The 27,901-nt window shown below is 47.4% G+C and overlaps 1 protein-coding gene and 1 non-coding gene across 4 annotated transcripts in view; one reads left to right on the forward strand and one right to left on the reverse strand.

The window, feature by feature from the left end:
* The window catches only part of LOC137426552 (ras-associating and dilute domain-containing protein), a 147,185-nt gene that overhangs the window by 62,027 nt on the left and 57,257 nt on the right, over window positions 1-27,901 (reverse strand). The gene's annotated exons all lie outside the window — the stretch shown is intronic.
* On the forward strand, window positions 22,405-22,477 carry TRNAV-AAC (transfer RNA valine (anticodon AAC)). The gene has a single exon. It is a non-coding gene; the product is annotated as a tRNA-Val (tRNA).

Here is a 27,901-nt window from a genome sequence, read left to right on the forward strand (position 1 = left end):
GGAGGCCGCCTGATCCCCTGGGAGGCCCCCTGATCCCCTGGGAGGCCCCCGGATCCCTTGGGAGGCCGCCTGATCCCCTGGGAGGCCCCCTGATCCCCTGGGAGGCCCCCAGATCCCTTGGGAGACCCCTGATCCCCTGGAAGGCCCCCGGACCCCTTGGGAGACCCCTGATCCCCTGGGAGGCCCCCTGATCCCCTGGGAGGCCCCCTGATCCCCTGGGAGGCCCCCTGATCCCCTGGGACGCCCCCGGATCCCTTGGGAGACCCCTGATCCCCTGGGAGGCCGCCTGATCCCCTGGGAGGCCCCCGGATCCCTTGGGAGACCCCTGATCCCCTGGGAGGCCCCCTGATCCCCTGGGAGGCCCCCCGATCCCCTGGGAGGCCCCCTGGGAGGCCCACTGATCCCCTGGGAGGCCCCCTGATCTGAAATCGAAACATCTAACACCAAGCAATCCTGCGGACCATGGAGTAGAAAGGCTGTATGGGTTTCAGAGCAATTGGTGGGGAAAATAACGGGTGAGTAGGGATCTGAAATTTAAGAAGGTTACCCCCTCCTGGGAGCCTCTATGATCCAAAATCGAAAAATCTTGTATATCGCCATCTTATATTCATGTGTCAAGTTTCAGAACAATCAGCCAGGTGATAAGGGAGGAGTAGCAAAAATAGCAAAAAGATAACGGACGGACGCACGGACAAACATAAACATTTTACAAGTTCGTCCCTTTGAGAATCGAGATGAGCTGACCTAAAATAACCTTGTAATTATATATTCATGACTATCAAACCTAACTTCCCACAAACTGTTTGTGCAGGAGAACATTGTCTGTCTTTGCTTCGGGGTGTGTTTCCATCAGGTATTTACCTTAGGTGTAAATTATGCTACCTGCAGCCATGTGCTGCATTCAAAAGAAGAATAAGAATAAGGCACTTACCAGATGCCATTGGGAAAAGCAACTTGCACTAACTCGACGTTTGATTCCAGCGTCCAATTTGTAAACTACCATAGGAAAAAATTATTTGGAAGAAAAACTTTTAAAATCAAAAAGTAAAGTTGGACCAACAAGAAGTTACGAGAAAGTTTTGACAAACGTTCAAGAATTCCACCTACCTAACATGTATGACATATTGATATTCTACCAATCTACCATATTGACACAGATCTTGTGTAAATGACGTATGTGTGACGCAAATTATGTTACTCGAGTAGGTTTGAAGAAATGTGTGTGATCGTTTTGATGAATGACCGCGTTCAACAAACAAAGAACCTTAAGTAAAGTGCTCCTCCATAAGCTCATGACCGCACCGGATGACAGCTATCTATCATCAATGTCCAGATAATGCTGAAAAATGCCAGTTTTCCGGCAATAATTTCATCAGTGGAGTGTAAGGATGGTCTGATGAAACGTAGGCCTTCACCGAAGGTAAAAACCAGGACTCGTGGGTTGAATAATGAGTGTGCTTCATATTCAGATGGGCCTACAATGGCACCTTCCGTTGTTACCTTCGCCACCAAAGGTGGATGGAGGTTATATGTTTTCACCCCTGTCCGTTTGTCTGTGAATAAAATATCTCAAAACGTTGTGGACAGATTCGAAAGAAATTTGGCAGAGATGTAGCGTATGTGACACGGACGAACTGATTAGATTTTGGTGAAGATCCGGGTTTGGATCCGGCTACTAGAATTTTTAAAGTGATTCTTCACCATTGGGAGATAGGGCCACCAACAATACATAACAGGATATCTCAAACTGTTGTGGACAGATTTGGACGAAACTTGGTGGACCTGTTGGGTGTGGGACAAGGAAGAATCGATTAGATTTTGGTGAAGATCTGAATATGGATTCGTATATGAGAATTATTTAATTATTAAAGTGATTCTTCACCATTAGGAGATAGGGCTAAAAACGATGCCTAGCAGGATATCTCAAAAAGTTATGGACGGATTTGGACGAAACCTGGTGGAGAGGTTGGGTGTCTGACAAGGAAGAATCGATTAGATTTTGGTAAAGATCTGCATATGGATTCGGATATGAGAATTGTTTAATTATTAGAGTGATTCTTCACCATTAGGAGATAGGGCCACCAACAATACATAACAGGATATCTCAAACTGTTGTGGACAGATTTGGACGAAACTTGGTGGACCTGTTGGGTGTGGGACAAGGAAGAATCGATTAGATTTTGGTGAAGATCTGAATATGGATTCGTATATGAGAATTATTTAATTATTAAAGTGATTCTTCACCATTAGGAGATAGGGCTAAAAACGATGCCTAGCAGGATATCTCAAAAAGTTATGGACGGATTTGGACGAAACCTGGTGGAGAGGTTGGGTGTCTGACGAGGAAGAATCGATTAGATTTTGGTGAAGATCTGAAGATGGATTCGGATATGAGAATTATTTAATTTTTTAAGTGATTCTTCACCATTAGGAGATAGGGCTAAAACGATGCATAGCAGGATATCTCAAAACGTTATGGACGGATTTGGATTAAACTTGTTGGAGAGGTTGGGTGTGTGACGAGGAAGAATCTTCAATTTTGGTGAAGATCTGGATCCGGATCAAGCTAGTAGAATTTTTAAAGTGATTCTTATGATTGATCTGGTCAACATAAACCATTGAGTGATATGGTCAACCAGGTGGAGGTATATGCTCTCTCCTGAGTTCCGTTCTTGTTCTGAACGTGTACTCGCACCCCGTCAACATACCTGATGAGTACTAGGAATTTAGGAAAAATCCTCGTTGGGAAATTCAATTTTGTGACTGCTTACTGGTATGTACTGTACATTACTTAGAATGTTGTCTGCAATGGATTACTCTCACTGTTGCTGGGGGTCCAAGGTTAATTCACAGAAAAAAAACATGGAGTCTTCAATGGGTGGTCTTCATATATCACGGACATTCTCGATAAGTTAAGCCTCTAACATCTTATCGACACTGTCTGGGTGACATTCCCATCGTACAAACAAAGTGAACAAGATGGTTAATATTTTGGGACACCATATGTGATTGCTTAACCTTGGAAGGGCGAACACCTTTGCTGCACTACATATAGTAGAGTTATTACCCCATGCACAGGAAGTGAAAAGCGAAGTTAAGCAAATGGTTCAGGTCCGTCAACCTGTCTTATCAGTTTATGATCGAGAACAATGTTGTTGTTGTTGTTGTTGTTGTTGTTGTTGTTGTTGTTTTATAGCCCCGGACAGTTCTCTCCAACAAGTCCGCAGCACGGAGACAGTCAGTCGATCTCAAAGGGAAGAGGCCTGTCCCTGATCAGCACTCTGACCGTGACCGCACTGCCCTGACTAATCCGGGTAGCAGGGAAGAATGGGGAAGATTTGGCCCCCAACTTGTGTTGGTGGGTACAACCACCATGAACAGGTGTCACTGTAGGCCGGGATCCAGACCCATGATTTTTTGTCCCCCGTCGCACCGCGGAGCGAAAGGGGGACTATGGTTTTCCCCTCCGTCCGTCCGTGCGGGCGTGCGTACATGCGTGTGTGCGTGCGTGTGTGCGTAAGCGAAGGACCGCATTCGAATTTGGTGTGTAGGTGCAACCCAAGTCAAAATCCAAGATGGCCGCCGCCATGTATGTCTGATGCCATGTATGTCTGAATCTTGTGAGCGGAATATCTTGAAAAATAAGCGAAGTACAAAATTCTAATCTGGTGTGTGGGTGTATCTAGGCATAAGGAAGAACGCTATTGAAAATTGGGTCGCCACGTCAAAATCCAAGATGGCCGCCGCCATGTATGTCTGAACCATGTGAGCAAAATATCTTGAAAAATAAGCGAAGTACCAACTTCTAATCTGGTGTGTGGGTGTATCTAGGCATAAGGAAGAACGCTATTGAAAATTGGGTCGCCACGTCAAAATCCAAGATGGCCGCCGCCATGTATGTCTGAACCTTGTGAGCAAAATATCTTGAAAAATAAGCGAAGTACCAACTTATAATCTGGTGTGTGGGTGTATCTACGCATAAGGAAGAACGCTATTGAAAATTGGGTCGCCACGTCAAAATCCAAGATGGCCACCTCCATGTATGTCTGAACCTTGTGAGCGAAATATCATATCATAGCATGTTTTCTGCATCTTCCACTTTGTCAACTCACGTCACTTCCCCGACGGGGAACCTAGGCGTAACGCTTGTTGTTTTTTTGTATACAAGATCGAGGCTAGGGAAAGGTGTATGCTGCATGTGTGAGAAGTGTTATGATTTATGGGAGCGAGACATGGGTAATGAACGTAGAGCAGCAACGAAGGCTGGAAAGGGTGGAAATGCGAATGGTTCGGTGGATGTGTGGAGTATCGTTGAGAGAGAGGAAGACAAAAGATGTTTTGCGAAAGATGATGGGAATAGAGCCTGTGATTGATGCTGTGAAAAGAAACAGGTTGAGATGGTTTGGTCATGTGTTGAGGAAGGATGAAAGTGACTGGTTGAGAAGAGTGATGGAAATGAATGTAGAAGGAAGTAGAGGCCGGGGAAGACCGAGAAAGACTTGGCTAAAGATGGTGGAAGAAGAAATGCGGGCAAGGGGGTTAACAAGGGGAGATGCAGAAAATAGGGCAAAATGGAGAAGATCGTCATGGGGACCGCAAGGCTGACCCCTGCTCTAGCAGGGAAAATGGCCTTAAAATGCATGTTGTTGTTGTTGTATACAAGATCGAGGCTCATGTCAGAGCTAACATTAATCACAAAAAAAAGAAACGGACACATAAGACAAATAACAAAGGGAGTGGGAGATAAGATGGGGAGAGAGAGGGAAGTACACAAGTACAACAGTAGAGAACAGGGACATCGGGAGATCAATGGGAGGGAGAGGGCTTGGGGGGAGGAGGCATGGGAAGGGGGGATGGACCGGCCACCTCTTCCTAAACGTTGCAGGCCTGAACCCAAATATTCTAGTTTTGTATATTCAATTGATTTTCTGAAATTTGTCCAATTTGTTTTTCGTTTGGAAGTTGTGGGTTACGATGTGTAAATGAAGGTGGGAAAAGTTTGATTTAATGCATTTTAATTCCAGGCTACAAGGCAACAAAAGGTGAAAATTTTACAAGGGTGTGTAGACTTTTTATAGGCACTGTATAAAGGCATCCCTCATTTTACGCCTGGGTTACGTTCCAACCTAACTACGCAATAACATGGGAATAATTGTGGTCGTTGGAGAAGGAGGAGAAGAAGAAGAATGAAAAAAAGAAGAAGAAGAAATGGACTGAGAAACTTTCATTCTCAGCAGTTTGTTTCTCAATAATAATAATAATAATTCATTTATTTTGTATAGCGCTTTTCAAGTAGCCCAAAGGCGCTTTACATTCTCAGATCCCATCAAAGAGGTGCGGTTAAAGTGAAGGTTTTGATGGAGAATGTTATAATTTTATCAAATCAAGATGGATGCGATATTTTGGTACTCTGTCATAACATTCCATTACCACGGAGGTATATAATAAACCTGGAGAGCCAATGATGGCTGTCAGCTGAAGCTAGCGGAAGTTGCTTGGCGGCCATATTGGGAAGCCGATTGTGTCTGCGTCCGTGTTTGATCTCACAATCAGCTGATCTCACAATTTCTGATTCATTTTGGATGCTTACCGACTGTAAGGAGTCTTATTTGTGAACGCGCTGTTTCAAAATGCCACAGTGTGTTGCATTTGACTGCACAAATACCTCAGGGAAGGCCTCCACATGCACATTTCACAAGTCAGTGACAAACCGCGATCGCGGTGTTCTGCTTTTTCAGTTTTTGGCGTGGTCACGGTGGTGGGGCTAGGTAATTAAGTTTCAATGAAGTTTGAACACTGTGTTTGAATTTGATGATGTTAGACCACCGCAGGGTGTGCAATACGACACAGATCTCAAATATAACTGTATTGTGTATTCACTAGGGCTATGTGAGTATGTCAGACTGATGTCTGATTGACTCATTCATTGATTCAGATTGAAGTATCGAGATTGACTCGTCAGCTCGTGATCATTGTCAAGTGATTTAATTTGTGATGAGCTTAACTTAATTGTCCAGTCTACTACTGTCAGGGTTTCCATGCCCTCCTGTGTCACTCGTGAGCAGAAAGAGCAAATGGGGGTTACTTGTGGAAGGTACGAAAGTCCGACACATGGCAAACATTAGCAGATGAAGTTGTATTTAACTATACATATGAAACTCAAAATATTATTTTGATATGGAGTCGTTTTGACTCGGATGTTTTGACTGCCCTCTGAGGTTTTGACCCGCAACCACATTTTGTGACCACAACGTATTTTGTTTCAAGGTTTCCAAAGGATAAGGACTTGTGCTCTCGATGGACATCTGCCCTGAGAAGGGAGTCCTTCTACCCCACCCCAGGCACCACAGTTCTGTGCAGTGATCACTTCAATGAGAGTGACTTCGACAGGACTGGTCAAACCGTCCGACTGAAGCCGAAGTACTCGAAGTACTCGATGCATGTCACATGCTTAAACTTGCAAGAAACTGTCTTGGATCCATGAAAATGATGGAGGATGGCAACAAAAAAGTCATCGCGTGGAAATACATCCAGGCACTCTTTGATCTGCAGAAGAGGGAAGGCTTGCGTCTGGGAAATAAGCTCTCCCGGAAACACATCGAGTGGAAGAGCAATGTCATGAAGGTGGACACAGCGCTCAGACATTGAGCACTAGTGTGGCAGATGCAATTCGGTTTTGCAGGGACACTTTGCAACTATCAGAATTTCAGGGCAGTGGGGCTACCTGCCAATACATTGAAACATTGGACAAACTGTTTGACATTCTAAATTCTCGCAATCCATTGGCACGAAACTACAAGGCACCACTCATGACATCACGAGAAGGACTTTTCCTGCCATTCCTGGATACTGCCTACAGTTACTTGTCCAACATCAAAAACATGAATGGTCAAGTTATGACCAATACGCGTTTGAAAACCCCCTTCATTGGTTTCATGATCTGCATAGAGAGTGTCACAATTTTGTATTTCACATATGTCAAACCTGCCTCATCTCCCCTGCGATACCTGCTCACGTACAAAATGAGCCAAGACCACATTGAACTTTTCTTTGGAGCGGTCCGCATTGCATGTGGAAGTGGGAATAACCCAACGGCCCGGCAGTTTGTTGCCGCATATAAGCGCCTCTTGATGCGACATGACATCAAGTCGGCAAGTGGGTTGCCCTTTGTCTGATATGGCGAGTTCACCAACACTTCATGTAAATATTTAAACTGTAAAAGATGTGTTGCATGAGATGTCTATATCTCCGCTCCATTATTCATGTAACAATTACCATGTCCTGTTGAACGTTCCATTGCAACATGTAAGTCTTGTATGTTATGAATAGCAAAAACTTCCGAAACCCAAGAATTGTGTGAGTTAACTACATGACAGCGTTTCATGTCATTTATGTGACTGGTTTCTAGCATCTCGGTAATAGAAACATACACATCTTAGTTACAATATAATGACTGAATTAAGTAACATCATATAACATGACAACAAATCAGATCTTTATATTGAGGAATATTATAGAACAAGCCAAAGAATGGCAAACGACGATGTACCTCAATTTTATAGATTTCTAGAAAGCTTTCGACTCCTTGCCCAGAGAAAGTCTGGGTCATAATGAAGAAATACAGCATACCTGGAAAATTAGTGAACCTTGTAAAAGCCCTTTACCAAGACTTTCAATGTGCGGTCGTCGACCAAGGTGAAACAGAATGGTTCAAGGTGAAGACAGGAGTTAAACAGGGGTGTAACATGTCAGGATTCTTATTCCTACTAGTGGGTGATTGGGTCATGAGAAGGACGATAAAGAACACCGAGCGGTAATTTTGGGCACTTTTTTTTCAAACAAGCTCTAAACCATTGGATTCCCCAGGAAAAATGCGTCTAGAATCAACTTCAAACTTAATGAACACCATTTCCTTAAAGAACGGGATTCTGAGCCCGAATATCAGTTCAAATATTAGTATTCTATATTAATTAAATAGTCGGCGGTCCTAAAATTCGCTCCAGCTGCATCATCAGTGCGCCACGCCTTTGCTTTGACAGGCTTTGTTTACAAAACAATCGGCTTCCCAATATGGCCGCCAGACTATTTCCGGTGGCTTCACGGCGGCTAATGCTGCGAGGTGGCCAATTGGCTCTCCATATTATATACCTCCGTGTCCATTACACCAGTCGTTTTTGGATTTACTCCTGGGGTGATTTTTTGTTGTTGTTGTTGTTGTTGTTGTTGTATACAGAGTCGAGGCTCGTGAAAGAGCTAACATTTATCAAACAAACAAATCAAACAAACAAGCAAACAAAGTATATAAAAAGGGGAGCGGTCGACAAGATGGGGAGAGAAGGGGAGGAAGCACACAAATACAACATTTGAGAGCAGGGACATCGGGAGATGTGTGGGAGGGAGAGGGCCTGGGCGGAGGAAGGATAGGTATAAAACGCAAGGACACCAAGGACTTCCAGGAAAGAAGTCAAAAGTCACCTCAAAAAAGTGGATTTGGGGTGAAATTAGCGGGGGTAGAAAAGATCAAGGTTTTGGATTGGGGAAATAAGAGATGGTGGTGAACAGCCGTTTTAAAGACCTGGAGGGTGGAGTGGGATTGAAGGGAGTGGGGGAGTTTGTTCCAGAGGCGGGAGAAAAGAGGAATGAAGGAGTGAAGGTGAGCAGAGAGTCTTGATTTTGGCAGTTTAACCATAAGAGGGTTGCAGGCAGATCTTGTGCGACCTGTAGGAATATTTGGGGGACAGAGCCCAGAGAGAGCTGGGGGAGCAAGGCCGGAGAGGAGTCGGTAGAAGACGGAAAGACCACCAACCTGCCTGCGGTGATTAAGTGAAAGGCCCTCGGAGATAGCGGCATCGCGGGAGATTCCAATGATTCTGAACGCTTTGGTTCTGAACGCTTTGGTTATACATTGTCCATGTATAACTGGCTTCATCTACAAGACGCTTGCTGCCCCGCTTGAGCAATGTTGCCCGTCATGTTACTCTTGAATCTATAGCCTATGAGAGAGGACTGTTCCCTGATGTTACATACACATTCCAGTATGGACATCCTTCACTCAGTTTCTTCGGCACCAGCAAACAGCACATATGAAGGGAAAAGGCAATTCTGGGAATTTTGACCCACTCAGATGAAAACCACTCCATCAATAGAGCAATGCAGATCAGATCAACCTTTCATTAACACTTCGACTGTCAAAGCTTTAACAAGTTATGACGTCATCACGGTTACGTCTCGAGAACATCACGGCATGGACTTCTCGATCAGAATCAGATCAGAACCACACAGAATGTCATCACCTGTGACTGGCACATGAAAGTGACTTTCCTCTTTTTCCATGATGTGCAAAACGTCATGAAATAAACTCGATCTGCCCACTCTGCACTGGCTGGTAACATCCAACAAACCTATACCCTCTGCAGCTTCTTCCTGGTCCACACAAAAGATATCCAAAGACATTGTGAAAGTGCCAATTGTGGTGGCCTGGTACACCAGGAATTGGGTGGGAATCATGCCAATGGAAACCGGGTCCATTATTTCAATTATTCCAAAGTAGCATAAGTGAGTAATGTAATAAAGTTTGCCTCTGGCTTCGGCCCTGTTAATAACGACACAGCCTGGTTTCGGCTCAGTTTGGCTCCGGCAAAGAAAAGTTTCAACTTCCAATGGAAACGAAGCATTTGTGGTTATTTGTTGGCTGAGATAACAAGGCCACTCCTAGCATGGACATCAAAGGAGGCTTGATGGGATCTGGCACTCAGTGAGAGATGACATTGTGACTGTGAGCACAGCTGGCCAGGGTCGACTCCTTCTTCCAACCTGACCCATTCACAGCACCCCCTCCAACAAAAATAATCACCCACAATGCTCTGTTTCCATGGATGAACCAGCTGGTTCACAAGGTAGACAACTGCAAATCGGTCTTGATATATGTCTTAGTCGCACTTAACTTCACAACAAAAGATCCAATGAAGATAATCCGTTTTCTTTCGTATGTTTACGGTGATCAAAAAGTTCTGCAACATCATAAAATGCTCACCAAAACCACCTTCACCAAATGGAAGTATAAGTTGTATATCTGAGTCCTCCAAAAATCAAATATGTTGTCAATATGTTGAAATACTGTATGTTGAAATATGTTGAAAAAGTCAAAACTTTACATGGGGTGTACTTACTTTTTCACGTGACTGTAAATATATATATATATATACAGTCACGTGAAAAAGTAAGTACACCCCATGTAAAGTTTTGACTTTTTCAACATATTTCAACATACAGCTATTTGATCTTCATTTCAACAATATTGATAGATAAAGGTGATATAATATAACAAATATCATGAAGCATTTACATTTTGTAGTCCATTGTATAATTTAAATAAACATAAATGCAAATTTCGCATGTGGAAAAAGTAAGTACACCCTTGACTCGAATAGGTGGTATTGCCCCCTTTGGCAGAAACAACCTCAAGTAGGCATTTATTATAACTGTCTACCAGTCTCTGACATCGACTGGGATAAATTTTTGCCCACTCTTCCATGCAGAATTCTTTCAGCTGTGTGATGTTTGAGGGGTTTCTTGCATGCACAGCTCGTTTCAAATCCCCCCACAACATCTCGATGGGATTTAGATCCGGGCTTTGACTTGGTCATTCCAGAAGCCTCCATTTCTTTCTTTTCAACCATTCCTTGGTGGATTTACTGGTATGTTTAGGGTCATTGTCATGTTGCTAGGTCCACCTTCGGTTGAGCTTCAACTTCTCCGACAGATGGCCTCACATTATCCTCAAGCACCCTCTGGTACAATGAAGAATTCATAGTGGATACTATGATGGTGAGCTGCCCAGGCCCTGATGCAGCAAAGCTGCCCCAAACCATAATATTTCCACCACCATGCTTTGCAGTTGGCATCAGGTTCTTGTGGTCAAATGCTGTCTTTGGTTTTCGCCAAACATGTCTTCTGGTACTGTGGCCAAATAGCTCTACCTTTGACTCATCTGTCCAGAGCACATTGTTCCAGAAGTGCTGGTCTTTGCCTCGGTGTTCATTGGCAAACTTTAGTCTTGCCCTGATGTTCTTTTTGGACAGCAAAAGGTTTCCTCCTGGCACACCTCCCATGTAGATCAAATTTGTGCAGCCTCTTTCTTATGGTAAACTCGTGCACTTTGACATCAACAGTGGCAAGAGCTACCTGTAGGTCCCGTGATGACATTCTGGGGTTCTTAGAGACTTCTTTCAGCATCTTGCGGTCTGCTCTCGGGCTGAACTTGCTGGGGCGGCCTGGCCTGAACAAGTTGGCAGTTGTTTGGAATCTTCTCCACTTGCAGATGATCTTCCGGACAGTCGAATGATTGATTTCAAATTGTTTGGAGATCTTTTTAAATCCCTTCCCAGACTCGTAGTCATCTATAACCTTCTTTCTGAAGGCCTCAGAGAGCTCTTTTGATCTAGGCATGGTGATGGCGCACACTTCAACAACAAAGAGCAAACCAAACTAAATGTCTGAGGTTTAAATAAGACAGGTTCCTCCAAGATCCTCTCTGACGATGTAATAATCATTTGCATGTGAGCTGGTGCACCTGATTCCTAATTTTAGGTATTTGAAGTAGTGATAAATGTAGGGGTGTACTTACTTTTTCCACATGCGAAATTTGCATTTATGTTGATTTAAATTATACAATGGACTACAAAATGTAAATGATTCATGATATTTGTTATATTATATCACCTTTATCTATCAATATTGTTGAAATGAAGATCAAATAGCTGTATGTTGAAATATGTTGAAAAAGTCAAAACTTTACATGGGGTGTACTTACTTTTTCACGTGACTGTATATATATATATATATATATATATATATATATATATATATATATATATATATATATATATATATATATATATATATATATATATTTATTTATTTATTTATATGTTGTTGTGGTTTTGAGAGTGTACATATGACATCATTAAAGGTTAAAGGTTTGCCCCCAATATTTAGTCCACAAGCAACACGTCGGCCCACTTAGAATTAGTTATGTCATAGTATGTGTAAGAGTAGGCCATTTCACTAGTGATATCTGCATTGTGTAAAGAAATGAGCTGAGGTCCTTTTCATTTTGCGGCCACCCTTCATTTTCATCGATGGGCATAATTGATCCCGCGCCCCATTTGGCATCCCTCAAGTTTGTTACGCTTTGGCGGCCAGCAGCGTTCGCTGCCCTTTGTTGGCCCGAAACAAGTCCAGTAACACAAGGTCGGCCTAAAAAGAGGGAGGAGCGCGAGGGTCGAGGTGTGGCCGCGTCAAGCAGCGCGTCAGAGGCGATGACGGTAAGGGCACCAGCCAACCAGGGCTGAGAGGGCATGGCTTGATAGGGCGTGGTAAAGAGCGTCTAGTAAGTTCCAGAGGGTTCGCTGGGCAAGGCTATATAAGCCAGCGCACAAAGCCCTTGAAAGGGACTCGCATGCATACGGAGTTGAGAAGGGAGAGGCGCTTACGAAGGTCTTGTTGGAGAGAACTGATCCGGAGCACTCGTGTGAGGACTTGCAAGGAGGACTGAAAGCAATCGCGCATTGTAGAGGACTGACCTGAGTGGAGAAGGGATGCGCGGTGTTGAACCTCAGTTGAGAAGGGAGTGGCGCTTGTGAGAACTGTATTGAGAGGACCGGCGTGCACACGACAGTTTCGGGGAATTGAGGAGCGCATTGTGAACGCATATTGAACTGTTCGCTTATTACGTACGCGGCCGCAGCCGCAAGTGTAACTGCCAAAGCCAGCCCTACCGTTCGCCCTGTAATAATCCCGTGCGCGCCAACGACACGTGGAGAGCTCCTGGCCGCTGCATTCATCTACTTCGCGGTGCGAGTTGGGGACCGGAGAGCGAGCTGCCTGGACGCCATCCCTGGACCATCGACCTGTTCAGCTGCAAACCCCGTGTGAGTGTGTCTGAGTGTGAACGGGCCCATTTGGCCAGGGAATAAGTTAAGACTGTACTTAAGGCTGCACTGTGTTTTCTTCTTCTGATTATTGTACAAAGTGTAAATAAATCGTGTTATTCCTTTCTTCCAAATTCGACCGTTTCTGTGATTTCCTCCATTGGGTAAGCGTGGCACGATTAAGAACCGCTCGGATCGAGATCTAGTCCTTGATAACGGCTCGGGTCACGGGTTCGCTACCGCTCGGCGTATCCACCTACACCCGTGATTCGGGCGAGGCTTGTCTCCTCGTTTCAGGGTAGCGTTAGTGCTTAGGTAATAGCGAATCTGGTCCTACAACCCTATTTAACGCTGCCTGGAAAGGAGGTCATAGGCCTCGGGTCCCGTCGGTCAGTCAAAGACAAGGGGACTAATCCCCCCTTGGTAAGGGGAAAAGGCTGGCGCTGAGATCCGCAACAATATATATACAGACTTGGCATTTAATATGGAATATTTTTTTTGTAGGGGTGAACTTACTTTTCAAGATGACTCAGAACCAAAAGTTCATTGGAATTATGTTGAAATTATTCTAGATTTTGTTAATGTGACCTTTAAAAGAAACGAAAACCACATTTGACATTTCGAAGCAAATAAATTGATCCTTGAAAGTGATGTAAACTGATATCGAACTCAATTCACGGACAGTACTGTGTTAAACTTCTGTACGTTTTCCAGAAGTATCTCTTTATTTTGCACATTAGCCAAATTTCTTTTCAACAAAAACAAAAGCTAAATTATGACTGGGATTACGCACAGTAAAATTACAGTTCAGTACTTCGTGTAACCCCCACGAGCATTCAGGAGAACACATACACATCGAGGCATGCTGTTCACGAGATGTGCCAAGGTTTGGACAGGAATCGCTTGCCATGCAGTGACAATAGTCTGCTGCAATTCACGCACAGAGGTAGGCTGCTGGTCCAAGTTGTCGATTTGACGCGTTAATTCTGCCCACAAGTTCTCTATCGGATTCATATCCGGGGACATGGCAGGCCACTCCATATGCTCTACACCACGGTCAGCAAGAAAGTGTTGGATCATGCGAGCACGATGAGGCCGTGCATTGTCATCTTGGAAAACAAAGTTTCCTCGAAAGGCTGCACGAGCAAATGGAAGCAATGTTTCTTCCAGAATGACCCTGTACTTGAACTGGTTCAGGTTTCCATTCAGAACAACCAGGTCAGTATTGCTCCCTGCATGAAAAGCAGCCCAAACGGTCACCCCACCACCTCCAGCTTGGACTCTTGGCACTATACAATCTTCGTTGTGGGCTTCATGCACTTGTCTGCGCACTCGGACGCGGCCGTCTTGACGATAGACCAGAAATCTAGACTCGTCACTGAAGGTCACGTGATTCCAGTGTCCTGGCTGCCATTGACAGTGAGTGCTCTCTGGCCCACTGCAATCAGCGCTGGCTGTGTTCTCTGGTCAGGCATGGCTTTCTCAGGGGACGCCTGGCACGATAGCCTGCTTGATCCAGTCATTGGTTGACTAGCCTTCTGGATACAGGCACATTTGTCAGTTGCTGCCACTCAGCCCTAAGCCGATTAGCTGACTTGGTACGGCCATTGCAGACTAACCGGTGCAGCTGGCGATCATCTCTCCTTGTGGTTCTGCGTGGACGTCCTGGCCTCGGTATTGGAGTAGGGACACCCCTCTGAGCATTTCGTTTCAGGGTCTTTGACACCTGACCTTGAGTGATGCCATACTGCCGAGCAATAGCACGCTGTTTCATGCCACAATTTCGTAAAGCCACCACTCCATGACAAACAGCATTGTCAAGTTAACGGACCATCTCCAGAGGAAGCGGCAATAACTTTTGTAGACGTGCAGCAGTTGTTTTCCACTAATACAGAACGCAACAACCCTTATATACCTGATTGTGAAGCCAATCATCAAATGTACCTGTCCTTACATTTTGTCACGCCACCTGTGATATAATCCTGTTATTGACTTCTTGCTGCGAAAGACAATCAGTGACATGGTTCTTTCAACAAAGACATCACCGAAGGGTAAAATAAACTCACCAGATTGATATACTGAGTTCAGAAAGTAAACCAAGTCAAGAAAAAAAAATATTCCATATTAAATGCCAAGTCTGTGTGTGTATATATATATATATATATATATATATATATATATATACTGTATATATATATACTGTATATATATATAAATATATATATATATATATAGAGAGAGAGAGAGAGAGAGAGAGAGAGAGAGAGAGAAGAAGAGGGGGGTGAGGAGGGGGGAGAGAGGAAGGGGGGAGAGTGAGGAGGGAGGATGGAGAGGAGGGCAGGGAGAGTGGGGAAGGGGGAGTTGGGAGAGAGAAGGGGGGAGGCAGCGAGGAGGGGGAAGGGAAACAGAAGAGGGGGGGGGGGTCCTCGAGAAAGGAGGGAGGGGAGCATGAGAAAGGAGGAAGGAGGAAGGAAGCGAGGTAAGGGTAGCAGGGAAGGAGGGGGGAGAGTGACGCCTCACCACACATCGCTTCAGGGTCTTTTGGGTCTTAAGTCTTTTTTTTTTGGGGGGGGGAATACAAGATCGAGGCTCGTGAAAGATCTAACATTAATCACACAAAAAGTCAAGCTTGGAGAACTTACAGGGTCTTCAAAGATCTATGGGGTCTCATAAGTCTAAAGGGTTGAAAGGTATATTCCAACAGTACATAATTAATAGACGTACATAATTAATAGACAGGATGCAATCGACGTTCAAACAGTCGGTACCCAATAGACATACAGAATACAGATACAGTATATATAAATTAGAACATGGGCTTTCTTTGAGGGATGCGACTTGAATTGCAGCTGTCACCCTATATGGAACTGGAACTCTCCCAGGCAAATGTTCCATTATAAACTTTTGTCAGATTTTAAAAAGACAATGGAACACATGTTTATATTTGTACTTTGTTTACTTTATCACCTGAAAATTGTCTTGAATGTAACTTTGTAATTTATTTTCAAAAATACCAACCGTTGCGATAAGAAATGTCAATTACACCGATGTCAACTGTATCGCCATGGCTTACAAACATTGAATAGAGCACTGAAAGTTGAGTGACAGAGTCATTACAAATATTTAAGGCAAAACACAAAGCAAATGGAAAGATAAGAGTATGGTAAACAGGGATGTGTTCCATTACCAAGCAGCTTCTAGAGCGCTCGCCAAGTCTCTTAAGCAGTCAAACAAAATGGTTGATAGGAATGGTTGGCCTTGCAGGCGATTAGCGATGTATATAGTGAAGATCAGCGACGGGGCTTGCTTTGATCTCTCCACGGCATCAAAGTTTGAGTGTTTTCCCGTTCGTTTCTTTGTCAAATTTCCGCTGCGTATTTTGTTGTGTATGTGTTATTGTGTGTTTCTATTTGGTTTTGGTTTTGTAGTTGTTGCAAATTTGTGTGTAATTAGTCGTTTCTTTGTCCGCGCCTCGTGCGGCCTGGCGCCTGGTGTCTCGTGCGGCCTCCTCGTCTCGACTTGTGCCCCGCCCCATATATTCTCGTTTGTTCTTTCACCTCTGCTCCTGCTTTCTCAAATCCACGTTCTCACTTAGAGACTTTTCCCGGATTGTTTTCATGGTTTTGTTTAAATATGTTTAAACCGCAGCGGTGATCCCCCCCCCCCCCCCCCCCCAGGATTTCCATGTTTTAAACGTTTCCCAGTGTGTACCCTGGATAAGAATAGGTACGCCGTATCCCTGCGTGTCGTAGGAGGCGACAAAGAGGGTTGGCGTCAGGAAGGGCATCCGGCCATAAAAAAACATTGCCTCAAAAAGAGAACCATGACAATTACAACTACATGTGGGCAGGGTACAGCCCGAAGTGGAGATCGGTTTCTGAGGTTTGGGACATGGAATGTAGGGACAATGACAGGGAGATCAGGAGAAGTGGTGGAAGTATTGGTCAGAAGAAGAGTGGACATATGTTGTGTGCAAGAGACGAGATGGAAGGGAAGTGGTGTGAGAATGGTGAAGGGTAGGCAGGGACAGAAATACAAGTTTGTGTGGCAAGGGTGCCTGGAGGGCGTGAATGGTGTTGGTGTCCTGTTTTCTGAGGAGTTTGTAGACAGTGTGGTGAGTGTGACTAGAGTGTCACATTATGACTGTAATGTGTGTCACATTATGACATTATGAATAGAGAAGAGTTGTTGTATGCAGATAGGTTGATGATGGTGAAAATGATGATTGGAAAGCTCTTGGTGAACGTCATCTCGGGATATGCTCCGCAGGTTGGTCGGAGCGATGAAGAGAAGGACAAGTTCTGGTGTGCGATAGAGAAGCTGATGGAAAACGTGAAAGATGAGGAAGTTGTTGTGGTAGGAGGAGACCTAAATGGACATGTGGGAAGGAGTATGGATGGTTTTGACGGAGTTCATGGGGGTTACGGATATGGTGTGAGAAATGGAGAAGGTGAAAGGATTTTGGAGTTTGCTGATGGAGCTGATTTGTAATACTCAGTTCCAGAAAGAGGATAATAAGCTTGTTACATACACGTCAGGTGGGTCGACGACAACCGTTGACTACCTGATGGTGCGTAGGCGAGATAGAGGGCACCTCCGAGACACAAAGGTGATCCCGGGGGAGGAGGCTGTTTCACATCACCACTTGGTTGTCTGCGACGTAAGGGTGAAAGGTGCGAGGAGAGCTCGGCGGGTGAAGTACCAACCGAGAATGAAGGTGTGGAGGTTGAAAGAGGTGACAGTAAGGGAGGCATTAAAAGAGAGGCTGAGTAGGGTCGAGGATGATGTGGTTGAGCTTGAAAGTGGTTGGATGTCAATGAAAGCTAGTCTGTTGGGAGCCGTTGGTGAGGTATGTGGATGGACAAAAGGACCACCGAGGCACTCGGAAACATGGTGGTGGGATGATGAAGTTGGAAAGAGGATTGACGAGAAGAGGAAGAAGTTCAAGGAGTGGCAGAAGGTGAAGGGTACGGGAGCAGAAACAGCAGAGCATGAAAGTTATAAGGCAGCCAGGAAGGCTGCAAAGAAAGAGGTAGCAAAGGCGCAGGAGGCATGTAGGAAAATGTTCGGAGAACGCTTGGATTCAGAAGAGGGTCAGAAAGCAGTATTCAGGATTGCAAAGCAGATAGCGAAAGAGAGGTGTGATGGGGGTGAGCTGCTTGAAGGATGAAGTGGGACAAATCGTTGTCGACCCAGATGGAATTAAAGGAAGATGGAAAAGATATACACAAAGAATTAAGTTAAGCACCCCTACACAACGAATTAAGGTAAGCACCCCCTAATATATATTCTTTGTGTATATGTATACATTGGCATATATTCTAAGGTATGTGAGATCAAATAATGATTGGTATGACATTAGCAATTATCCATTGATGAAATTGAGTGATCAAAGTGTAAAAAAGTGATTGGTTGAGTCAGTGATCCGATCACGTGGGTCCTACACACGTTATTGACGCAAAGATCGCTAGAGGTCTTCTCAGAACAATGACTGTACGTTAGAAAACATAAACGTCATCCACACTGTCCGTGATGGACCTATCGCTCCATACTTAAATCGAGGTGAAAATATGCCTAAAATTCCCAAAAAATTTCACCTTCAATTATTCAGAATAAAATATTGAAAACGGCATGATTGTTATGTTTTTATGTGACCATAATATCACTTCTCCAGAAAATATAGCAATATCATGGGTATATTACACTGTTTTGACGACAACAAACTTGTAATGTGCGAGGTTGTAAAAAAACGGGGGGGGGGGGGTGCTTAACTTAATTCTTTGTGTATATATGGAAATGCTGTTGAATACAGAGAATGAATGGGATGGCAACATAGAGTAACCCAGTTTTAGGACCGGCAGAGAAGATAACTGAGAAGGAAGTTGAGGAAGCGATAAAAGCAATGAAGGGTAGAAAAGCGGGAGGGCCGACGGGAGTTGTGGGAGATATGTTGAAGGCAGCAGGAAGTTGGGGTGTGAAGAGAATGACAGAGATCTGTAATCTGGTGGTGAAAGAAGGCCGCATTCCAGTGGTTTGGGAACTGAGTACCCTCGTCCCTCTATACAAGGGGAAAGGTGACCCTCTGGAGTGTGGCTCGTACCGAGCGATAAAGTTATTGGAGCATGGAATGAAGGTATTGGAAAGGGTGTTGGAGAGGAGGATAAGGAAGAAAGTGAAGATCGACGAAATGCAGTTTGGATTTATGCCAGGAAGAGGAACGACAGACGCGCTTTTCATTGTGAGGCAGTTGCAGGAGAAGTACATGGAGAAGAGGAAGAAGTTGTTTCTTGGGTTTGTTGATCTGGAGAAAGCATTCGATCGGGTTCCACGCAAAGTATTGACATGGGCATTGAGGAAGTTAGGAGTGGAGGAATGGTTGATCAGAGTAGTGATGGCAATGTACAAAAGAGCACGCACAGCTGTAAGGACGAAGGACGGGAACAGTGGTGAGTTTGAGGTGAAGGTGGGAGTGCATCAGGGGTCGGTACTAAGTCCACTACTATTTGTAGCTGTGATGGAGGTGCTGGCTCAGAACGTAAAGGAGGGTTTCCCGTGGGAGTTGTTGTATGCAGATGATCTGGTGTTGATTGCGGAAAGTATGGATGGACTGAAGGAAAAGATGAACACGTGGAAGGAATATATGGAGACAAAAGGTCTGAAGGTGAATATCGGAAAGACGAAGGTGATGGCAAGTGGTAAAGCATGTGGTGAGGTGGAAAGAACTGGGAAGTGGCCCTGTGCTGTGTGTAGGAAGGGTGTCGGAGTGAACTCCATTCAGTGTACAATGTGCGCTGAGTGGGTTCATCAAAAATGTAGTGGTCTGAGAGGGTCATTAACCAGTGTGGCAGCTACATTCAAATGTAAGGTGTGCACAGAGGGAGCTGCAGATGGAGGAAATGTTGAGTTGGATCTTGGAGACGGCGTGAAGCTGGAAGGTGTGAAAACATTTTGCTACCTCGGAGACATGCTGAATGGAGAAGGTGGATCAGACTCGGCAACGGTTGCTCGAGTGAGATGTGCATGGAAGAAGTTTCGGGAATTGAGTGGCGTGCTGATGATGAGGGGAGTGTCGTTGAAGCTGAAGGGAAAGGTGTATGCTGCATGTGTGAGAAGTGTTATGATTTATGGGAGCGAGACATGGGTAATAAATGTAGAGCAGCAACGAAGGTTGGAAAGGGTGGAAATGCGAATGGTTCGACGGATGTGCGGAGTATCGTTGAGAGAGAGGAAGACAAATGATGAATTGCGAAAGATGATGGGAATAGAGCCTGTGATTGATGCTGTGAAGAGGAACAGGTTGAGATGGTTTGGTCATATGTTGAGGAAGGATGAAAGTGACTGGTTGAGAAGAGTGATGGAAATGAATGTAGAAGGAAGTAGAAGATGGGGAAGACCGAGAAAGACTTGGCTGAAGATGGTGGAAGAAGAAATGCGGGCAAGGGGGTTAACAAGGAGAGATGCAGAAAATAGGGCAAAATGGAGAAGATTGTCATGGGGACCGCAAGGCTAACCCCCGCTCTAGCAGGGAAAATGGCCTTTAAAATGCATGTTGTGTTGTTGTTGTATAGTGAAGATCAGGCATTCGATGATGAGCGCGATGAAGTTACACTTTAGGCACATTCCTTAATCTTTTTTCACTCAATACAATTCTCTGAACAGTAGAAAAAGTTAAATTTAATGCTTTGGTAATTTGTAAATATGGAGAAGGAGGGATAACAGCCTTGCTTAAAGTAAATAAGTAAGTACGTTGAATTATAAGAATCATTAATTTCTTAAATTTTCAGATTTCACTGCAGATTTCAACACTTAATTAGTGCAGATGCTCCCATCCTCACATCTGAAGACAGATTTCAATTATATAGTTCAATGAGTCCATGAGAGTATATTGTGTTCCCAAGGCAAAGCATTTTTGAACAGGCCAAGTGGATTAAGACCCCTGCGAGGGAGAGCGGGCTGACCAAAGATAAGCCTGTTTTTGTTTTTTCATTATGAGATGAGTTCATTATCTTCAAAAGGGGTTTAAATTGAACCAAACACCAACTTTTCATTCATGCACAGATCCCTTGGAGTTTCCTTGGTATGCATGCAAAGTTTCGGGCCGCCAGGTTTCATGGTTTTGGAGTTATGGAGGAGACACACTGACACACACACACACAATTTTATTATTTATAGATATACAGCAAAGGGCTTACCTTGTGTTGCTTTTCGTTGCTGCATTATGTATCTTTCTTTGGATAGAAGAGCAGGGAGTTAATTATAGAGAACTGAAAGCTACCTGGGGATAACAGATTAGGTGAGAGATGTGATTGGGTCTTGATATTTACATAATTTGATCTAAAAGGGAGACCAGCCGATATATTTATTGTATTGTTGTTTATGAATGTTTTTTTTACTTGGAATATACATTCAAACACCCCCACCTCGACCGCAACTCTTCCCCAAACCACCCTACCTAAATACCCTCCCCCCCCCCCCCCCCACCCACATTCCTTTACCAAAACATAAATAAAACAACAAAAACACTTGTGACCTAGTGAGTGAACAATAGCGGTTTCTAACAATTGTCCGTAAGGACAACCATTTTGTTGTTATCCTTTCTATTTAAAGAAGAAAGGTACTGCCGGTGATAAAAAAGAAGAAGGGGTGCAAGTATATTTTGAGCCAAAGCAGCTGTTAGTAAAGAACGAGATAGTGGGAGGTAAAGCTTCTTCGCAAACAAAGAAAGCCTCTAACAATGGCCAAACTGACTTGAACACATGGCATGGGGGTGGGGGTAGGGGGAGTGGGGGGCAGTGGAGGGAATTGAGGGGGGGGGGGGATCCATGACCCTTGGCTCACAGATCACAGAAGCACAACAAACGAAGTGAATTGTCGGTGCAAAGCAGAATAACGTGCCGGAAATACATGAACAAACAATTCGACTCGACTGTTCGCCATTGTTTAGCTGTTTTTTTTACAAAATGTTTAACCAGCCGCATGAGGTGCATGCTCATGCACCTCAGTGCAACACAGACTTTCTGCAAATGATTGTGCATCTCTCTGTGACCGAGACGCCGCTAAGTACCGTGGGAATTAAATAATCGCATTTTCTACTGATTAATTTCCCGAAATGATTCGAGCCGGGTGTGGGTCGTGCCCCGCACAGCCAGTTCCATGGTGGGACAGATACCCCAGGAAACAAAAGGATCCTGTTTCTAGTACCTGGTGGTTTGAAGGTAACTATAGAGTTTCATATCGTGAATGCCCTGCACATTTTGGTGTGTTGAAGAATATGAATATTGTGAATACTAATTTTGGATATTCGTGAAAAACAGAACTTAATGACAGAGTTCGATTGTACGCATCCCAATAAAAAGTCAGATGGGTACACAAGCCAATAGGTTCAAATCCAGCTGTCTCCTCGACCACCAGCTGTCCCAGCTGTTAGGGAGCTGTCATTGTAGGTAAAGTAGCGAGAAAGTTTGGCATCCAAGTTTCCGTAGTGTAGTGGTTATCACGTTCGCCTAACACGCGAAAGGTCCCCGGTTCGAAACCGGGCGGAAACATTTTATTGTTTGGGATTTTTTTTTTTTAAACCACATTTGGGGGCATTATGGTTGGAGCGTCGAGTCTGAGTGTGTGAGGTCGGCGGTTTGTATCCGACCCTGGCCGAGTCATACTAAGCACTAAAAATGGTACGGACATTTGGTACGGAAAAATGGTACGTAAAACACGGACAAACAGTCACGTGTTGGGGAACCATTGCGCAGGGAACACACAGTTGAACACTTGAAAGTTACTAACGTGGAACAGTTTCGTGATGATATGGTAACTTCAGTAAAGCAAACTAAGTGGTTTGAGAAGGCTGGAAATGTTTAATCATGTAAACACGAGGCCTCGTCTGGCAGCACCCCAGGAAATCTTCAACAAAATGGAGCGTGTGTGTGTGTGTGTGTGTGTGTGTGTGTGTGTGTGTGTGTGTGTGTGTGTGTGTGTGTGTGTGTGTGTGTGTGTGTGTGTGACAAAAACTTAATAATGGATTACTTGCCATCTTACATAACAAACACTCTGCAGTGTTGTCCAGTAACGCAAAATAGGATTACAGTACTGTACGTACGTCCCAAAAATAATTTTCAGGTTCAGAGCATCTCCCAGAAAATATGTCACTGTATGGAAATTTATATTTTTGTTTCATTTTATGGCAAAAAAAAACATGACAGTATGGTCCAGCAAGGCCATAAATGGTTACAGTGTATCCCTTTTTCTTTTTTTTTCAAGCGCACAGTACGTTCCAGAAGAAAGTATCACTGTGTGTAAATAACATCACTTGAAGTTGACTACCCAAGCTGGGACGAGACAGGGCAATGTCCAAGTAAACCAACCGAGTCTTTGGCAGGCCTTATCCACCCGCGTGGACAGTGTCATCATCAATACGGCAGCCATGACGTCTGTCCCATCAACGAGTGGCTTTTCATCGGAGCCCGTGGCTCGCTCTCTAATCCCGAACGTCTGGCTGAGACACCAACTGCTCTGACATGGTACAGTGCCCGGAGAAAAACGACAAGGCCTCCTTTGAAGCCGCGTTGCACCGAGGGGTTAGTGCTGAATTTTCATTTCCCATAGGGTCATCCCTGAAAATCCCATGCAACCTTGCACAAAGTTTCAAAAATAACGAAATTAAAAACAATGCGGAATTCATAAAACACAAGGCACAAGTTGCCCTGTAAAACTAAAGAACGACAAGACTGGGGTCAACAAGAATGAAAATTGTGGTCTACTGAGCTGTCTCACTGAAGAAATACTGCTAAGTACAAAACTAGCTTAACAACCCCAAATATATGCATATTGTCCTGTCAGCCCGGCAGTCAACACCGCTGGATGACTGATAGCTGATCGATCTTACTGCCGAAGCAAATTCCCGAAACTGGCGGTTGGTCCATCGAGCGTGGGTGAAGGAACCAAAGTGCTTACCTGCATGGAGCTCACGGAACTTGTACGTGAACCCACAAACACAGAAACACGACAAATAAAAAATGCCACTGTGGCGGACACGATGGCTCGCTGGCGCGATGACATCATTCCGCGCACCAGGAGGGTGTCGGCCACGCCCGAGGGGTAGGCGTGGCCTCGGGATATACATGGGGCACACAGCCCCGAGCACGGCAGTGCTATAGTTTGACCCTTTGAATAAAGACGCTTGTGTTTACATCGTTGTTGCTTCACTTATTGGCAAGACAAGTCGCGCGCATAGCACCGCGCTACATTGGTGACCTCGACTAGTTCAGCCGACGCTGAACTACAGAACGCGCCATGACGAGCAGCAACGCGGTCGCGGTGAAACTCCCCGAGTTTTGGGAAGCTCAGGCGGAGATATGTTTTATGCAGGCAGAAGCCCAGTTTCGGCTTCGTGGCATAACGGCGGACGAGACGCGCTATTTCCATGTCATCGCCACCCTCGGGCCCGGCACGGCCGCCGAGTCATGTCCCTCCTGCGGAACCCATCGGCCGACCACAGGTACGGGGCGCTCAAGCGTCGCCTCATCGCCACGTTCGGCCTCACAGAGGACGAACGGGCCGACCGTCTCCTGGACCTCCCCGACACGCGACCATCGGTCCGAATGGACCACATGCTGTCGCTACTGGGGGACAAAGCACCGGATTTTTTATTCCGGGCGCTCTTTTTACGCCAGCTGCCGACCCAGGTACGCCTCGCGTTGGCCGGTTCCAACATAAAGGAACCCCGCGTGCTGGCCGTCGAGACCGACAAGTTTTTCGCGTGACACGCAGGCGAGCTTCGGTGCGGCCGTCGCGGATCCCGGGGCTGACGCTGATGCTGATGCACCACACCTCGTGGATCTCGAGGCTGATGCACACCGCGCGCCGCCACGCCCCGCCCACCACCACTGCGAAAACCGCGGCCTCCGCCTTCGTCGCAAACCTGGTGCCATTTCCACACCAGGCTTGGCCACAAGGCGAGGAATTGTCGCCCGCCGTGCTCCTTCGGCAAGTCGGGAAACTGCCAAGCCGGCGCTCGGTAGCGGCCCTGAGCGTCGGCCATTCCGGCAGCCTTCTTTTTATAACGGACACCTTGTCCGGGCGCCGCTTCCTATGCGACACTGGTGCACAGGTGAACGTTATCCCTGCCTCTACGTCCGACAAGCGAACCGCGGGCCGGGGCCCCGCGTTGCTTGCCGCGAACGGAACACCCATACGCACATTCGGGAAGCGCTGCCTCTCCCTGCGGTTCGGAGGGCAACGCTTCACGTGGACGTTCGTAACCGCTAGTGTCCCCATGGCATTGCTCGGTGCGGACTTCCTCTGTGCAAACGGGTTGTTGGTAGATGTGAAGAACAGACGCCTTGTCCAGGCTGAAATGTTCAGCTCGCTTGCTTGCGCGCTGAGCAGCTCGTTGAGCGGCTCACTGAGCGGCTCACCGAGCGGCTCGCCAAGCGGCTTGCTGAGCGGTTCGGTCCCGGCGAGGTTAGTTTGTACGCTTCCGGCAGCGGACGAGTTCACCCACCTCCTCGCCAAGTTCCCGGCCCTCACGCGGCCCACCTCGGCGGTGGCCGTAAAGCACGGTGTGGAACATCACATACCCACCGTCGGGCCACCGGTGTACGCCCGGGCCCGCCGCCTCGAACCAACGAAGCTCGCGGTGGCGAGAGCGGAGTTCGCTACGCTGGAGGGGCTGGGCATAGTGCGGCGCTCCAAGAGTGCTTGGGCATCGCCGCTACACATCGTGCCGAAGCCTGGCGGGGGATGGCGGCCGTGCGGGGACTACTGCCGCCTCAACAATGCCACCACCCCCGACCGTTACCCGGTCCCCCACATCCAGGACTTATCCGCCCGGTTGGCGAACATGTCCTGCTTTTCGAAGGTGGACCTCATACGCGGCTACCACCAGGTCCCCGTCAGGCCGGAGGACATCCCGAAGACGGCCGTCATTACGCCATTCGGCCTCTTTGAATTCCTTCGGATGGCCTTGGGTTTGAAGAATGCGGCTCAGGCGTTCCAACGTCTGATGGACAGCGTCTTGTGCGACCTGGATTTCGTCTATGTCTACCTGGACGACATCCTCGTCGCAAGCGCGTCCCGGGAAGAGCACCTCCGCCATCTACGCACGCTCTTCGAACGCCTGGGCCAGCACGGCCTGATCGGGAACCCCGCCAAGTGCCGGTTCTGCGTCGCCGAGATCGACTTTTTGGGGCACCGCGTCACCAGGCACGGGGCCATCCCCTTACCAGCAAAGGTGGAGGCGGTCAAGGGGTTTCCGCGCCCCCACACGATCAAGGGGCACCAGGGGTTCCTGGGCATGGTAAACTTTTACCACTGTTTCCTGCCCCGCATCGCCCAGCTCCTGCACCCCCTGCACGAAGCCCTCCGGGGGAAGCCGGGCAAAGGTGACGTCGCTTGGACCGAACAGATGGACGCGGCGTTCGCGGGCGCGAAGCTCGCCCTGGTTAACGCCACCATGCTCGCGCACCCGGTGCCCGATGCACCGATCACCCTCACCACCGACGCGTCGGACTACGCGGTGGGCGCGGTGCACGAGCAATGGGTGCGCGGAGCTTGGCAACCGCTGGCGTTTTTCAGCCGGCAGCTCCGCCCGCACAAACGCCGGTACAGTACCTTCGACCACGAGTTGCTCGGGCTTCACCTGGCGGTCAGGCACTTTCGCCATCTGCTCGAGGGCCGTGCGTTCACGGCCTTCGTCGACCACAAGCCCCTGGTCTTCGCGATGGCCAAGGTCGCCGAGCCGTGGTCGGCCCGGCAGCAACGTCACCTCGCGGCCGTGTCCGAGTACACAACGGACATCCGGCACATCGCGGGGAAGGACAACCCTGTGGCGGATTGCCTTTCCCGGTCCGTCGACCACGCGGTCCACCTCGGCATCGACTATGCCCGGATGGTGGCGGACCAGACCACCGACCCCGACGTCCAGGCCTTGCGGACTGCCGTCATGGGCCTCCGTGTCACCGAGGTGCCGTTCGACGGCGCGGGCACGGCCCTCTTGTGTGACGTCTCCCTCGGGCGGCCTCGCCCCATCGTGCCCGCGGGCTGGCAGCGCCGGGTTTTTGACGCCATCCACGGCCTGTCCCACCCGGGCACGAAGGCCTCCCAGAGGCTGGTCGCCGACAAGTTCGTCTGGCATGGCCTCCGGAAGGTCGTCCGCGATTGGACCAGGATGTGCCTCGCGCGCCAGCGCGCGAAGGTGCACCGCCACACCCAGGCCCCGTTGGCCCCGTTTACGGTGCCCGAACGTCGGTTCAACCACGTTCACGTGGACTTGGTGGGACCTCTGCCCCCCTCGCGGGGTTTCACCCACATCCTCACCATGGTGGACCGCACCACCCGGTGGCCGGAGGCCGTGCCTTTGGCGGCGACGACGGCGGCGGACGTCGCGCAGGCGTTCATCGCCACCTGGGTTGCCCGGTTCGGCGCCCCCTCGGACATCTCGCCCGACCGCGCCCCCAGTTCACCTCAGAGCTCTGGGGGGTGGTTGTGCGGGGTCCAGCTGCACCGTACCACGGCCTATCACCCCCAGGCCAACGGCCTGTGCGAGCGGTTCCACCGCTCCTTAAAGGCCGTGCTCCGGGCCACCCTCCGCGACGGCGGCTGGGTCGACAGGCTCCCCTGGGTCCTGCTGGGCCTCCGGACGGCGCCCAAGGACGACCTGCGCGCATCCGCGGCGGAGTTGGTCTTCGGACAACCGCTGCGGGTGCCGGGCGAGTTCCTCCCCGACTCCACGGCACCATGGTCCGCGGCGCAGCAGCGCTCTGCGCTGCAGGAGACCGCCCAGAGGTTCGCCCCGGTGCCGACGGCACACCACGGGCACCCGCCAACGCACGTCGCCCCGGAGCTTCGCACGGCGGAGTACGTGTTCGTCCGACACGACGCCCACCGGACACCGCTGCGGCCCCCGTACGACGGGCCCTTCCGCGTGCTGGAGACCAGGGCGAAGCACTTCACCCTGGACATCGGCGGTACTC

This window comes from Myxine glutinosa, chromosome 5, assembly GCF_964187855.1.
Source record: "Myxine glutinosa chromosome 5, kmMyxGlut1.1, whole genome shotgun sequence".
NCBI lineage: Eukaryota > Metazoa > Chordata > Myxini > Myxiniformes > Myxinidae > Myxine > Myxine glutinosa.